Here is a 17,802-nt window from a genome sequence, read left to right as displayed (position 1 = left end):
AAAGGTGCCCTCCTCAATACCCATCACCCACCCTGCCCTCCCTCCCACCCCCCATCAACCCTCAGTTTGTTCTCAGTTTTTAACAGTCTCTTATGCTTTGGCTCTCTCCCACTCTAACCTCTTTTTTTTTTTTTTTTTTCCTTCCCCTCCCCCATGGGTTTCTGTTACGTTTCTCAGGATCCACATAAGAGTGAAACCATATGGTATCTGTCTTTCTCTGTATGGCTTATTTCACTTAGCATCACACTCTCCAGTTCCATCCACGTTGCTACAAAAGGCCATATTTCATTTTTTCTCATTGCCACGTAGTATTCCATTGCGTATATAAACCACAATTTCTTTATCCATTCATCAGTTGATGGACATTTAGGCTCTTTCCATAATTTGGTTATTGTTGAGAGTGCTGCTATAAACATTGGGGTACAAGTGCCCCTATGCATCAGTACTCCTGTATCCCTTGGGGAAATTCCTAGCAGTGCTATTGCTGGGTCATAGGGTAGGTCTATTTTTAATTTTCTGAGGAACCTCCACACTGCTTTCCAGAGCGGCTGCACCAATTTGCATTCCCACCAACAGTGCAAGAGGGTTCCCGTTTCTCCACATCCTCTCCAGCATCTATAGTCTACAGGAGAGATTTCTTAAAGATTGTTGTTATGATTTGTTCAATACAAGTTTGGGGAAAGGGTTGTTATGGATCATGAGAATATTATAAGTATTTACGTATGGCATATGTAATTTTGAACCAAATAAATATACTTTGAAATAGTTAAGGATCAATTTCTTCATTCTGGAATTACTAAGATTACACTTCATTAAGAAAAAATCCATTCATCAAACATTAATGAGTATCTATTATGCGTCAGACACAGATATTAATGAAATTATCACCAAAAAAGGTGAGCACCAAAAAAACTAGAGTTATTTAATGTAGGGAACACCACTGTGTGAGAGACCATAATACAGAGTTGAAGAGGAGTGGGTCATAGATTGATTCCTTTGAGCTAGAGACACTGAGATACATTGTAGGGTAGTGACTGCCCATGAAAATGGGAGTTGAGCACAAGAATAGACAGATGAATTACCATCTATGTGACTATGTAAGGTATCTAGACTCTGAAGCCTGAGATAGACCTTGCAAATTATGGCACTTATGGAATATGGAACAATAAAATATTTTTATGTTGTTATAAAGAATAAATATATATTTAAAGAAAATGTGATCAAGCAAAGAGAAAACAGTAGTATTATGTTAAGACTGAATAGCAGAATAAAGAGTTTAATAGGGAATTCCCGGGGTTGGTACCCATTCCTTGACACTTTGTGAACCACAGAGATCATGGAATGGGAACATGAAATGATTCTGGTCTTATTTATTACAGGCGGAGTTAAAATAGAGGCTAATGAAGAAACCAAGATCACATATGTGGAACAAAAATTTCAGGAAGTTTTTAATTTTAATTGATTTTATTAATTTTTTTAAGTTTATTTATTTATTTTGAGAGAGACACAGACAGAGCACATGATCCTGGGAGGGGCAGAGAGAGAGAGAGAGAGAGAATCCTAAGCAGGCTCTGCATTGTCAGCGTGGAGCCAGATGTGGAGCTCACACTCACTGACTGTGAGATCACGACCTGAGTCAAAACCAAGAGTCAGATGGTTAACCAAATGACCCATCCAGGTGTCCCTTTTTTATTTTTTTATTTCATTTTTACACACACTGAAAAGGGCTGTCAGTGTACATCCTCACCCCTACTTAAGACAGCTTCAGTTTGACTCTTCCTTAGACAACGTTTTCCAACTGGTTCATTCAGCTCCTTGTTTTCCACCCTATATTGCTACTGTAGTTTCAAAGGCCAATATCAAAAGAGCCATGATCTGAGGAGACATACTGCTTTATCTGTTATTTACCATGTAAGCAACGTGATTCTATAAACAAGATCAGAGCTGGAAGGTTGGCTAGGCATAAAGGTAAGGGGATGTGTGTGGTAGGGTGTGTGGGTGTGTGGGTGTATGGGTGTGGATGTGGGGTAAATGTCATTTAAGACACTAATTTACATAAGATAGACTAGAATAAACCATTCTTTCTGCATTCCCCCACAACCTTGGATAACCAGGACCCAAATGGAATAGTGCCAAAAAACATAAGTTAAATGAACAATCCTTCATAGTAGTTCCATGTTACTTATCCATCAATATGTGCATGTTGATTGAAAGCACAAACAATGTCGTGTTTCTGGATGTTTTATATATATATATATATATATATATATATATATATATATATATATATATATATGGCACACGAACATATAGAAACAGAACAAAAGTACCTAATTTTTAACTTGTACCCGCTTTCTTAGCTTTGCAATGTTTGATAATTTTGTCTACCCTTTAAGCATATTTTTATGTATAAAATAAGGATACCAATTTCACCTCCTCAGATTTTCTAAGTATTGAATAAAATATTTCTGTGAGACATCACCTGCCAGAGTGTGTGATATATGACATCCGTTCAATAAATGCTAAAATGTTCTATTGTCAAATCAGTGCACATCTGGAGGGGGTGTTCCTGCCTCTGAGTGGAGAACCTATTCCAAGTGTCTTCTTTAGTCCAGTATTTCCAAATCTTCACACATAATATGAATGATGTTCATGTGTATGCATATGACCTATAAGGATACTCTATCACTAAAGATATTATATTGGAATATAACTGACGTTGTTACAGACATAATACTGAAACTCATACAAGTTTTTAAGTGATTCATTCTTATATTTATGGCACCACATAGTACAATTAACATATATCTGCAATACACTTATAATTAACTTTTAAAGACATGTTTTCCTGTAGACCACCTCAAAGATAGCAGGTAGGTTTCATCCCAAAAGACAGTTTCAACTGGTAGGACTGTAATGATTTCAGTATACATGAGGAATGAGAGCTGGCACATCAGTTCATTCGGGGAGTACGCTAATTGATTAACAATATTCACTACCAGGGCAAGAAGGAGAAGTAGTGACTCACATGACAGATTATTTGCCATCCGTAGATTATTTTGTTTAACTTTGTAACATCTTACTGTAGTAAGACAATATCATATTGATAGGCATTTAGAAACTATGCAAATACTATGTGGTTGGAGTAGAAAGCCAGATATAACAAAATATAATTCCGAAATGCAATAACCTTTGTAAGAAATTTTATTTTGTTTAAACCAAGTAGTCTAAAACTTACTCCACTAAACCATATTTAAAGCAAAAGGAACCTACAACAGAGAAGGAAGGAGGCAAAACGTTAAGAGACTTATACGGAGAACAGAGGGTTGATGGGGAGTGGGGAAGAGGGAAAAATGGGCGATGGGCATTAAAGAAGGAAACTTCTTGGGATGAGCAATGGGTGTTGTATGTAAGCGATGAAACACGGGAATCTACCCCCAAAATCAAGAGCACAGTGTACACACTGTATGTTGGCCAATTTGACAGTAAATTATTTAAAAAAAAGAATAGAAAAGGAAAGAAAAATAAAATAAAATAAAATAAAATAAAATAAAATAAAAGGAACCTAAGCAGTAAGCAGGCTTTTCATTCAAAGGTGCATTAGCAAAACTTTACCTTGATAAGAAATACATCAGACTTATTACTTTGCAGTGCCCTGTAGCACATAAAGATTTTGATTAATGCATTTGCAAATGACAGTGAAAGAATTTATATTTATATATGTACATGAATAAAATGATTTTAATTTGAAAAACACAATATTTATGATTGAGGCTATTTATCTTCTTAAGGGACAGAATCAAGAAATTAATTATGTTCTCACAGTGATTACAAATAGAATTTCACCTAAACGACCTCCCTTGTTTACCTTTCAGAGAAGGATGAGTCTATATTTGAATACTTTAAGGCATCCACTCTTTAATAGCTTGGACACAGTGAATTCTATTATTTTCTAACAAACATATAAGATGTGAAGAACAACCTATAAATATCTTTGCTGTTCAATGAAGCATGAAAAGAAAATTAATTCTTCACAGTTATTTAAAACATTAAAGGAAACATTATATTAGAGCATTAATATAAATTAAAAATAATTCTTTTCTTTTTTAAAAAAATTTTTTTAACGTTTACTTATTTTTGAGATAGAGAGCGACAGACCATGAGCGGGGGAGGGTCAGAGAGAGAGGGAGACACAGAATCTGAAACAGGCTCCCAGCTCTGAGCTGTCAGCACAGAGCCCGACGCGGGGCTCGAACTTACGGACCACGAGATCATGACCCGAGCCGAAGTCAGACGCCTAACCAACTGAGCCACCCAGGCGCCCCTAAAAATAATTCTTAAAATAATTGGCAATAAGAAATGCTACTAGTGAGTATTAAACAGTAACTTTGCAAAAGTATTTTATTGATAAGAAGGCTTTTTTTTTAAATGGCCAAGACCAGATTAAATCATAATTCAAAAATCCCAATATAGTTTCTTTTCTTTCTTCACAACGATTAAGATATGAATGGTCCTGCATGGTTTCAAACTTTGCCACATGTTTCTCTTTGCTGCCCACAAAGTTTAATGCAATCTGAATCATTACTTTCAGTATTCTTTCACATGTAAATATCCAATTTTCCCAGCACCACTTCTCAAGACTACCTTTTCTTCATTGAGTATTCTTGGCTCCCTTATCAAATAGTAGTTGACTGTATATACATGAGTTTATTTCTGGGCTCTCAACCCTGTTTCTTTGTTTTATGCTCCTATTTTTATGCCAAAACCATACTGCTTGATAACTACAGCTTGTAGTATGGTTTCAGATTAGGAAATGTGATTCCTCTGGTTTTGTCCTTTTTCAGAGTTGCTTTGACTACTATTCAGCATTTTTTGTGTTTTCATACAAATTTTTTATTTTTTATTTCTTTGAAAAAATGCCATTGCAATTTTGATAGTGATTGAATTGAATATGTAAATGGATTTGGATAGTATGGGAATCCATGCTAACAATATTAATTCTTCCAACCTGTGAATGTAGGTGTCCTTTCACTTGCATCTTCTTCAATTTCTTTTATAAAAACCTTGTACCTTTCATTGTACAGATCTTTCACTTCCTTGGATAAATGTATTGATATTTGTGTTTTGATGCTATTGTGAAATTAGATAGTTTTATTTCTTTTTCAGATGATTTATTTTTAGGATGTAGAAATACAATTGATTTCTGTATGTTGATTTTCTATCCCACAACTTTACTTAATCTCTTCACTAGTTCCAATAATTTTTTTGGTTTAGTCTTTAGTATTCTCTGTACATAAGATCATATCACCTGCAAAAAATGACAATTTTACTCCTTCCTTTCTGATTTAGATTCCTTCTATTTCATCATCTTGTTTGGCTGCTTTAGCTAAGATTTACAGTACTATTTTTTTTCTTTTTAAAGTTTATTTATTTATTTTGAGAGATAGTGGGGGAGGGGCAGAGAGAGAGGGAGAGAGAATACCAAGCAGGCCCCCACTGTCAGTGCAGAGCCCCATGTGGGGCTCGAACCCATGAACCGTGGGATCATGACTTGAGCTGAAACTAACAGTTGGATGCTTAACCAATTGAGCCACCCAGGCATCCCATCCAGTACCTTTTGAATAAGTGTGGTCAGTGGGTACACTGCCTCATTCCAGATCCTAGAAAAAAAGCTTTCAACCTTTTACCAATGAGTATGATGTTAGCTGTGGTTGTGTTATTATAGTATAGCTTTTATTATGTTATTATAAGTTCCTTCCATACCCAATATATTGAGGAGTTTTTAATCATGAAAGTCCGTTATATCTTGTCAAATGATTTTTCTGTACCTATTAAAATTATCATATGATTTTTACCTTTCATTCTACTAATGTGGTATTATCACATTTATTGATTTGCATATGTTGAATCATCCTTGCTTCCCAGCAATAAAAATAGTAATATTTAAACTGAAAAAAAGGAGAGAAGCAAGATTCCATGATGGGTTATTATGAGATTTACTTAGAAGATCAAAATAATTAAGCAGCATACAGAGAAATCAAGAAATCGATCCCATTTACAATTGCACCAAAAACCATGAGATACCTAGGAATAAACACAACTAAAGAGGTAATAGATCTGTGCGCTGAAAACTATAGAAAGCTTATGAAAGCAATTGAAAAAGACATGAAGAAATGGAAAAACATTCCATGCACATGGACTGGAAGAACAAATACTGCTAAAATGTCTATACTACCCAAAGCAATCTACGCATTCAATGCAATCCCTATCAAAATAACACCAGCAAATTCACCGAGCTAGAACAGACAATCCTAAAATCTGTATGGAATGAGAAAAGACCCCAAACAGCCAAGTAATTCTGAAAAAGAAAACCAAAACTGCAGGCATCACAATTCCTGACTTTAAGCTGTATTAAAAAGCTATAATCATCAAGACAGTGTGGTACTGTCACAAAAACAGACACATACAGCAATGGAACAGAATAGAAACCCACAAATGGACACATAAATGTATGGGTAACTCATCTTCAACAAAGCAGGAAAGAGTATCCAATGGAAAAAATACAGTCTCTTCAGCAAATGGTGCTGGGAGAACTGGAAAACAACATACAGAAGAATGAAACTGGACTGCCTTTCTTATACCATACACAAAAATAAATTCAAATGGATGAAAGATCTAAATGTGACAGGAAACCATCAAAATCCTAGAGAAGGTGACAGCAGCAACCTCTTTTACCTCGGCCACAGCAACTTTATACTAGGCATGTCTCAGGAGGCAAGAGAAACAAAATCAAAATTGAACTCTTGGGACCTCATCAAGATAAAAATCTTTTGCAGAGCAAAAGAAACAATCAACAAAACTAAAAGGCAACCCATGGAATGGAAGAAGATATTGTCAAATGACATATTTAATAAATGGTTAGTATCCAAAATCTATAACGAACTTATCAAACTCAACACCCAGAAAAGAAATAATCCAGTGAAGAAATGGGCAGAAGACATGAGTAGACATTTTTCCAAACAAGACACCCAGATGGGCCAACAGACATGTGAAAAAATGCTCAATATCAATCCTCATCAGGGAAATATAAATCAAAACCACAGTGAGATTACTACCTCACGTGCGTCAGAATGGCTAAAATTAACAACTCAGGAAACAACAGATGTTGGCAAGGTTGAGGAGAAAGGGAAACTTTTGCTCTGTTGGTGGGAATGCAAACTAGTGCAGCCACTCTGGAAAACAGTATGGAGGTTCCTCAAAAATTAAAAATAGAACTACTCTACGATCCAGCAATTGCACTACTAGCAATTTTTCCAAAGGATACAAAAATGCTGATTTGAAGGAGTACATGTTTATAGAACCGCTATCAACAATAGCCAAAAATAGAAAGACCCCAAATGTCCATCGATTGACAAATGGATAAAAACGATGTGGTGTGTGTATGTATATGTGTGTGTGTGTGTGTGTGCATGTGTGTGTGTGTATATATATATATGTACATGTATATATATGTATATGTGTGTATGTGCATGGGTGTGTGTGTGTGTGTGTGTGTGTGCACACACATCCACAATGGAATACTACTTGGGGATCAAAAAGAATGAAATCTAGCCATTTGCAATAATGTGGATAGAACTAGAGTGTATTGTGCTAAGTGAAATAAGTCAGGAAGAAAAAGACAAGTATCATATGATTTCACTCATGTGGAATTTAAGAAACACAACAGATGGAAATAGGGGAAGAGAAGCAAAAATAAGATAAAATAAGAAAAATAAGATAAAAATACAGGGAGCAAAACATGAGACTATTAAATATAGAGAACAAATTGAAGGCTGCCGGAGGGAAGGTGGGTGAAGGGATGGGCTAAATGGGTGATGGACATCAAGGAGGGCACTTGTTGGGATGAACACTGGGTGTTATATGTAAGTGATGAATTACTGGGTTCTACTCCTGAAACCAATACTACACTGTATGTTAACTAACTTTAATTTAAATAAATAAATTTTAAAAATAATAATACTAACACCTAAAAAAAGATCAACATAATTCACTTTTGAAGTCCTTTAAGACTCTCAAGAGCCAGTGCATATGTCTCTTCTCATGTCCTTGTTCAAGGATATCATTTTGTAGTCTGAAATTGAAAATGGCAGGGATATTTATTTACACTACAGAAATTCTCAAACATTACAAATCAGTGTCTCTCTCTCCACCCACCAAAATTAAGAACTAGTTTTCCTGCATACTACTGAGACAGCTTGGTGCAAATTCCATCTTCTTCCTAACAACAGTGTGATCTTTCATGTTTCTTAGCCTCCGTAACTATGATTTTTGTCTTCTATAAAATGGGCATAATAGTACAGAGACAATTATCTTTTAATTTTTCATGAGTATTTTATCAGATAATCAACCTCAAGCATTTAGAACAATGCCTGTTACCTAGGGCATACTTGATAAATGTGTGCTAAAATAATATTTATTATTATTTTCTTTAAAGATTTTCAGAAGCTGCCATCCTATAGTGGGCAATAAGGCAGTTGGAGAGCAACATGCTTTAGGAAGGTTAACTTGGCACAGGTGTGGAAAGTTCATTCGAGTTTGCAGAGATCCAGGGTCATAAAGTTCAGGATTCTGTGCACAGCATAGCCAACAACCTTTCTTACGGTTATTCTGAGCAGTATGTAAAGGCAGTCATGTGTTACACAAATTCCATCATTCATACCCAAAAAGACAAATGGTTGACTTTGATGGATGTGTATTTAATGGCACATAGATTTAGTCATGGTCACAAAGGTAAAGACCCAAGAGTAAAACCTGTTTCCTGGAATGTTGGGTAGCTCCGACTAGTCTGTCAATTCCGCTATAAGCTGAGTTTCTTCTGAAACAGAACTTGAGTAGAAAAATGATATTTCCAAGCATCATTAAAAATTGGGTTATAAATATATTCAGGTATTAGTCAAAGATTTAGGTGACTTAAAGATGCATATAACACAGTCTCTAATCTGAATGGTCATTGTATTTATACGATGTGCATACACACACATAAATTTTAAATTAAAAATGTCTCTTTAAGCCACAACAAAAAATCCTGAAGATTCAAAATCAGAAATTCAACTTGAGTAGTTAAGAGGTCTTCTAAAAATAGATAAAATTTAAGAAAAAAAATTGGCAGGTAGAGAAGAAAAACAAAGAGATAATGCACTGTGTCTTATCTCTAAATCATGAAAAGCCTGAGGTTTAATGGGGAAAAGGTTATCAAAATATAGAAGAAAAATAAGAATGGAAGGCTATGTAAGCAGGGCTCAAAATATTAGGAATTCATATTCAACTTTATAGATTACCTTTCCACATGATTAAGTAAAATTTTATAAGGAAAATTGTTACTTAAAAAGATTTCTTATAAATATTTTCTGCTCAGCAACGTGGGAACATGTAAGTTTTGTTATTACCGTCATCATTATTACCAAATTAATTACATACCAAGGGAAAAATACAGCTTTTAGGTAAATATAACAGTTATGTGAGTTATAATATGACCTTTTGGTTTTCCCGCCTCTGAGTAAATCTCAGAGTCAAAAGCAGATTTTATCTGTATGTTGTCCTTATGAGAAGTTGACATTTTATAGAGCTTGTTGTTTTATATCTAATAGTCTATCTTGTGAGTTTATTATGAATTTTTTTCCTTGAGCAGATTCTTTTCAAAGAATATGGAGTCTTCAAAGGTCAACAGATGTAAGTCTTGAAGAGAGAAACAAATGCTAAAACAGATTGTCTCACAATCTACAGCAAAGCTAATAAGGGAATCTGGTAAAACTGGAAAAGCGGAATTATCTTTATAAGAAAAAAAAATGAAAGTAGCAGGTTCATTACCCTTGCTCCTTTTGATTTAAACTACAAAATTAAATAAATTACAATGCATAATCCATTATATAAGCTCCATTTAGTTCAGTAAAATTTGGTACAGCTGGGTAAAAGAGCAGATGGTGACATTGTGATTGTGGACAGCACTCTCCAAAATCTAATTGAGAATGCTTGAGGGGGGACAAAAAAGACTGGTGTAATATATAGATACCCATAGTTACATTTCACCCTAGATAACCATCATGCACATCTGTTCTTGGATATCAAGAAAAACATGATTCCTTTAGTTTTTTTATCCAGTAGGCTCATCAAATGCTTTATAGATTGAGGTGGGATATTCTGAGAAACATGTGTTTGAGTTTGCTGGTTTCTTAATTTACAGTTATTTCAACCAAAAAGAAATGGCTAACAGAACTAGAATTGAATCATTTCAGATGGAGTCTCCATCAGAGATTTGGGGAACTATAAGAGCATAATATATTGGATTCTGAGGAATGAAGAGGTAAAATCTGTAATTTGCATCATGAATTGTTTAAGTGGTTCACAAAAATCCTCTACTATGCATACTGATTTTTATCAACAAAATTTGATCATTGTGTCTACAGAACACATTACATGATCTTGTGTTGGAATGGTCAAACCAAATAATTTTACAGTTGAGTAAACCAGGCCTCAAATAGAAATCATTATTTTCATAAGGTCATGCAGCTTTTTAGAGAAAATCTAATATTTAAATTTAGTCTCAGTATCAGAAAGATTTTATACGTAATTATCATAATTTCTGACACTATACAGTTTAAACAGTAGATTAAGGTATTATCCCACATAACAAAATCATCAGAAAAGGGGGCAGATAATCCGGCGTTGGTTACTTAAGCAGTTCAACGTTGTCATCAACAATTGACGTACCTTCCCTATTTTCACTGGGCCACCTTATGACAGATATGACATATTTGATCCCAAGGCTGGTTCCTCCTTGGTCACAAGATATCTGAGCTGGAGGTAGCCTCTGCAGAAAGCTGATTCCTTCTTTCATTTAGTGTAACATAGAGAATCTTTTAATCCAATCTGGCCAACTTAAGATATTCTACGCATTTTTTGATAAGTAAGAGTCAACAAAATGCCAAGTGGGATGATGATGATGATGATGATGATGATGATAGTAATAATACTAAAACTAGCAATGAATATATATTATGGGACAAGTTCAGATGCATTATATATTCATGTGAAATGGAAACTGTTAGGCAACAAATAACACTAACAACAAATCGTTCTCTTAACCCTAGTATTCTACATCATCTCATGTGTATAAGGAAAACCCTTAATAGAAAAAAGTCTGGGTAATTAGTTATTTTGTTATTGTGTTTTAATGTAAATTAATAAAATAGAGAAAATTATGTCTGGTGGAGATCTTAAAGTTTTTAGTCAAAACACCTACCTTATTCTTTCATTAAAAATTGACTCCACTTTTGAAAACCTGGTGTGACAAAAACATACTATCTGGTAAGCCAGTCTGCAATTTCAAAAAAGGCCTATAGAGAAGACATTGCTGCAGTTTATATGACCACCAGCAGTGGTAGATTTCCTTCTATTCTTTGGTAATAAAATATTTAAGTGTCCCTGTATTACTGTTACAATTTCCAAAAGATGAAAATGTGAAGTTGCATCCAATTCTTTGTCTTTATAAATCATTTACACAATTTTTGCTTTAGGTTTGAGACTGCTTCCTACAAGCATTTTTTTTTTCAAACTCTTAACTGAAATATAATCGTGAATTTTCACAAATATAGCACAATTACATACCAGCATCCAGATCAGGAAACAAGACATTAATATCATCCCAACTACCAGTAATTAAGTTGGTTTTATTTATTATGTCTCAATCCTTTTAAATCTCATTGTTGGCTATTATTTCTCTCACCCTTCATCTCTCCCTCTCCCAATACAGAATTGAAGCAACATTACCCACAGTGTCAGTACAAGAATTCAACCTCCATATATATATATATATATATATATATATATATATATATATATATATATATGTGTGTGTGTGTGTATGTGTGTGTATTCAACCTCCATATATACATATATATGAATACATATATATTAAATATATATATATATATATATATATACACACATATATATATTTTAGGTTAAAATTCAACAAGAAACTTTACACAAGCCATGACGTTGAAGTCCAGAAACAACTGCATCATGCAGATGACGAACATTTACTTTTGCAAATACTCTATTCTTTATTTGACAACTTTAGTTGACATGTCTCCAGAATTTTAGGACAATGATGAATAATATATCGCAAATTCTCTCAATTCAAAATATCTACTCTTTACTTATGTCAAATCATTTAATATGCAGAGGTTAGATTTACACTCTCATATCACACTAGCAAGTATAGTAGCAAGACCCCTATAAAGCTGGTACTGTAAAACATTAGTGTTTTCCTGAGGCCTTTTCAAAAACTAGTATGTCATTAATTCATTTGCCAGTGGATAGTTAATGGTTAGTTAATATTTATTCTGAGTATTAAATAGTTTGTTATGCTTTGTTTCACAACTAGTGTTATTCGAAATTGGAAGAATGAAGTAAAAAGCATTTATTAATTTTCAAAATATGTATTCAGAAGTTACATCTCAATAACTTTGGTGCTATTTGTGTTTTTTTTTTTTTTCAGTTTATGTGCCAGACTCCCCACAGAATAGACAAGAAGTTACATTTTGTTTCCCAACAATAGAAATTCAAAAGGTTCTAATAATCAGCTAACTCACTTAGCAAAATAAAACAAAAATTTTACTGAATTTTTCTATTCTAAATTAACCAATAATCCAGTTAAAAATTCATTTGTACATACATTGTCTTCATACTGACATTGTATTTATATATCCATAAAGTACGGATTTTCTAATCAAACTTGTTATTCTTTAGTTCTGTGAAAATGACTTTGAGGTAATCCTCATTGGTAATCTTTGGTTGGTGTAAACATATTGATTTAAAATCATCAGAATATTCAGGAATCTCTAAGAATCATTAATAATTGTTACTGAACTAAACTAGAATGCTCAATGTCCTAGCTTCTAGATGAAAAGTTAAAAGAGTGAAAATACTGGGTGGCTCAGTCAGTTAAGCCTGGGTGGCTCAGTCAGTTAAGTGACCATCTCTTGATTTGGACTCAGGTCATGATCTCACAGTTCGTGGGATCAAGCCCCTGTTGGGCTCTGTGCTGAACGTGCCAAGCCGGCTCAGGGTTTTCCCTCTCCCTCTCTCTCTGCCCCTGCCCTGCTCTCTCTCTCTCTCTCTCTCTCTCTCTCTCTCTCAACTTAAAAAAAAAATGTAAAACTCCTTTTTTTTTTTTTAAATTGGCTTTCCAAGTATGTTTACTTAAAATTTCTTACCTATGAACTACTATGTGATGTAATGTCTAAGTGTTAATATAAATGTTGTAATGATATTCTATACATATTAATCATGCATTTTCTATATTCAGGCTTTGTTTTAAGACTTTGAATGTTTCATCTCTTTTCACCCATAAAAAGATAGAGTTACTGCTGCCCTGGGAATAAAAAGTGTGTGTGTGTGTGTGTGTGTGTGTGTGTGTGTGTGTGTGTGTGTATTATATGAATATACAAAGCCATAGCTATATTTACACATTTATATAATTATGTGTACACACACACACACACACACACACACATATGTTTCAAAAATAATTGGGCTATACTTGTTCTATGTGGTTGGTACACTTTAGGAAAAATACATTTGCTTAGAATATATTCTATTCTATGCAACTAAAATCTTATTGTACAATAGGTACTACAAATACAAGTGAAGTCTTAGTAGTTAACATTTAGATAGAGGTAAGTTTAAGTCAGATATCCGAGACATGAGAGGGTGAGAAGGAAGATAAAATTATAATGTACATTAGTGTTAGAGGTGACTTCTGAAAGTATATATCCAAATAACATATTTAACCTGAAGAATTTTACCAAAATAAATCTGCAATCTCTTTCAATGAAGCTTACATATTCAGATTTTTAAAAATGGAGAAAACAATGACTTCATTTAATTAAATTGTGTCTTATATTTTCCCCTAATCAATGGACTTGGGTCAAGGTGAGTGGGGAATTCTATAACCTAAGATCCTCAGTAAGAAACCAATCATCTCCAGTTCTCTTTGGATAGTATCTGATAATTGTTGTCAAGAGTACTCCAAATATTATTTTTATTATTTGAATAACAACACTTAATATGGTATCTATCCTCTTAGCAAATTTCTAAGTGTATAATACAGTGTTAACCATAGGCACAAAGTTGTATAGACCTCTGTGTCATTACAGAGCCTAAGATATTAGACAATTTAAAATTGAAGGATCAGGTCAATTAGAATAAATTCTACCATTTAAATTATACTCGCAAGCGCACGCGCACACACACACACACACACACACACACACACCCCAAGACTTAAAAGAAAATCTGTATAAATTTCCATTTTAGATTTACTTTTCAGGTTTGACAATAACAAGAGTGTGTATAACCACTTCTCCAAACATTCAGGTTTATAGAGCAGTTAACATTTGTACTTAATTTGTATTTTCTAGTCCTCAGTAATTCAGGCACCTGCTTTCAAACTGATAAGCAATTTATCTCAACGTTTCAACAACTTCAGATTTTATGGAATGTTTTGAAGATTTAAAGAAGCTTTTAAAACTGATTAAAATGTTTTAGACTAAAAAGTAATCTTCACTGTAATGTTAAAATTTGACAATATTCTCTTAGAGAACCCCTTCAAAATAGTTCTTTTTGAACTTTCTCAAACAGGCCCATTAAGTTGTAGAATCTAAAGTCATCATTAAATTAATAAAATCCTTTGTCATCAAGATGGACATAAATTTGATCATGTGAGTATAAAATGAACATTACATAATTTTCATATCAATTACGCTCAGATATGAAATCTGTTTTATATCACAGCTGTATTTATGCATTCAAAATTACATTGAAAATTGAAGTCATGATCTTAATAGTTGTGTAATTTTGGTCTTATCTATATTGCAATAAAATATTGGAATTTGACTAAAATTATTCAGAATATTTAGACAAATTCTCACTGAATTATGCCTATTAATGTACACTGAAATACATGCATGAGAAATACTTGCTTATAATTGTTTATTTAACATGTATTTTATTATTAAGGTCAGAGAAGACATAGTTTTGGTGCAAAAATCAAGATACAAGTTATGAGTGTTGTGGTGGTGTTTCTTTCTGCTCAATGAATGTCTCAGAACCTAAACATTTTCTTCATCTAGATACTACTTTGGTTGTTGGAAGGAAAAAGAAAACAGAGAAAGGTAAGTGAAAGGAGGAGTTAAAATCCAAAATATGTTCAGAGATTAATGCACTCACTGAGAACTGGGGATAAAATCTACAACTGACATAGATGTATAAAATATTAATTTAGGGGCGCCTGGGTGGCTCAGTCAGTTAAGTGTCTGACTTCAGCTCAGGTCATGATCTCACAGTTTGTGGGTTTGAGCCCCACATCGGGCTCTGTGCTGACAGCTCAGAGCCTGGAAACTGCATCGAATTCTGTGTCTCCCTCTCTCTCTGCCCCTCCCTTGCTTGCACCGTGTCTCTCTGTCTTTCAAAAATGAATAAACGTCAAAAAAAATTTTAGTATTAATTTATTTCTCCTTTTTTTACTAAAGAACTGGTTCAATTAGAAATCAATATTAAAGAGTGGGGTAGGAGCATTCCACATGTATCAATTCTTCAAGGATTAAGATTAAAGTTGTATACAACATTCTCTTGATAATATTTCTTTTTTGTTTCCTCATCATCTTCCTGACTTACAAATGCATCTTCTTCTCAGGATATTTTCCTATAAATTTTCTTCTTCTTCATTACCCTCTAGATAAAATGTCGTTTTTATGCTGGTGCCTCTCAATGTGTCTTTTTTTATCTTTACTACTCTCAGAACTCCATTGCTAGCTAACTCTGTAATGGCCACCTACTCCTGAATCTCTTCTTCTAAATGTATTATTTCATTCTAACCAATAAGAATAAATGGAAATCCATTCTTCTTATTGGAATAGACACCTTAGAAAATTATTGGCTTCTCTGAACGTCTCATCCAAATCCGTCTGAAAATCTTTATGAATCAAATTTCAATGTCTGCCTAGAATTTGGTTATTTTCTAATGCGAACACCATTCTTGTTCAACTCTTATCATTTCTCCCTTTTATTACTACAATAACTCATTACATATCTCTACCCTCCCAGAATTGTGATTCTTCAGTTTGCTCTCCAGAAAGAAGCCAAAGTGATGCTGCTAAAACATAATCCAACCATGTAACTCTTCAGCTTACCTCAGTATCCCTGTTCTTTGTCTACTTGAAATCTGACTAAAAGACATTATAAGATTTTACTATATTGTCTATCATCTGAAAAGAAAACAATACAGTGATCAAGATTAATTAAACACATTTTCATGAAACTATGTTTAAGCCTCCTGAATTAATTGCCTGTAATGGAATCACTTTCAAAGTTCATAAATATCTAATGGGAAAAAGTCTTTGTTATTTACAGATTTTTGTTAGTCCTATGTGTTGCTTTTATGACACTGAGCAAAAATAGGTTTTAATATTCTAGTTTTTGTTAGTTTATTTTCTAACTATAGAAAACAGATAGATGGTTACCAGAGGAAGGTAGGTGGAGAGATGGGAGAAATACATGAAGGGGATTAAGAGCATATTTGGAATTTAATTTTTAGGAAAATAAAATTATGTTTTCAATGTCAGAATATTGGAGTACTATTATTGTTTAATGTATCTTTATTTCTTTTTTTAAAGTTTATATTAATTTTCTAATATTAAGTTTTTAATTAATGGCTGGGTATGCATGGTTAAAGCAGAATGATAGGAAGATCATTCCATGGTCATCGAATAAACTAAGAAAAGTTAGCAAAAAACAAAAAAAATGATCTAATTGTGGATGATATTCCACTGCCCACCAGCATTAGTGATCCTTCTTTGTGCATGAGAAGAATTACAATTTTCTGCTTCTCAAAATTAGTTATTTTCATGAGACTCACATGATAGGTGAGCATAAATGATGTCTTTTTATTTAGATACTGAAGCAAGACACTAAAAATAAACTAATCAAAAGATTAACCATGAGAAAAATTCATAAAAATAATTAGAAGGACTCACATGAAATAATTTAAAGTGGTTATATCTAGAGTGTTGTCATGGGCTGAGGTAAAGGTGGAAATATCCATTTTATGTTTAAAAGGAGATCCTTGGGGTAGGGAGAGTCAGAGAAAAACTATGAAGGAAGAATTTGACAAGTTGCTTAGGCATTGGTGCAGTTAATCACTGTAACTGCTATTTGGAGCTTATTGAACTTTAGTCTTGCTTACTTTCACCTAGATAATGTTGATAGAGTCAAATTTCTCAGACATTTTTCTCCACATATCATTCCAAATCTATTTTAATTTTTTAAATGTTTATTTCTGAGAGAGAGAAAGAGAGAGAGAATATGAGAGCGAGCAGGGGAGGGGCAGAGAGAGACACAAATACAAAATCTGCAGTAGGCTCCAGGCTCTGAGCTGTCAACACAGAGCCCAAGGTGGGGCTCGAACTCATGACCTGTGAGATCATGACCTGAGCCAAAGTCAGACACTCAACCGACTGAGCCACCCAGGAGCCCCTTCCTTCTTTTTTTAATGTTTATTTATTTGAGAGAGAGAGAGAAAAAGAGAGAGAGAGAGAGAGAGAGAGAGAGAGAGCAAGAAGAAGAGGGGCAGAAAGAGGGAGAGCAAGAATCCCAAGCAACCTCCACCCTGTCAGCACAGAGACGAATAGGAGAAACCAAGAGTCAGAAGCTTAACCGACTGAGTCATCCAAGCACCCACAT

The 17,802-nt window shown here is 33.9% G+C and overlaps 1 long non-coding RNA gene across 1 annotated transcript; it reads left to right on the top strand.

Moving 5' to 3' along the window:
• The first annotated feature begins 1,686 nt into the window (after nt 1-1,686).
• On the top strand, nt 1,687-16,361 carry LOC132674980 (uncharacterized). Its single transcript, XR_009608656.1, has 4 exons — nt 1,687-1,968; nt 10,293-10,360; nt 15,082-15,236; nt 16,168-16,361. It is a non-coding gene; the product is annotated as an uncharacterized LOC132674980 (long non-coding RNA).
• The last annotated feature ends 1,441 nt before the right edge of the window (nt 16,362-17,802 follow it).

Source organism: Panthera onca, chromosome A2, assembly GCF_046562875.1.
Source record: "Panthera onca isolate mPanOnc1 chromosome A2, mPanOnc1 haplotype 2, whole genome shotgun sequence".
Classification (NCBI taxonomy): domain Eukaryota; kingdom Metazoa; phylum Chordata; class Mammalia; order Carnivora; family Felidae; genus Panthera; species Panthera onca.
This window is presented reverse-complemented; position numbering and strand designations above follow the sequence as displayed.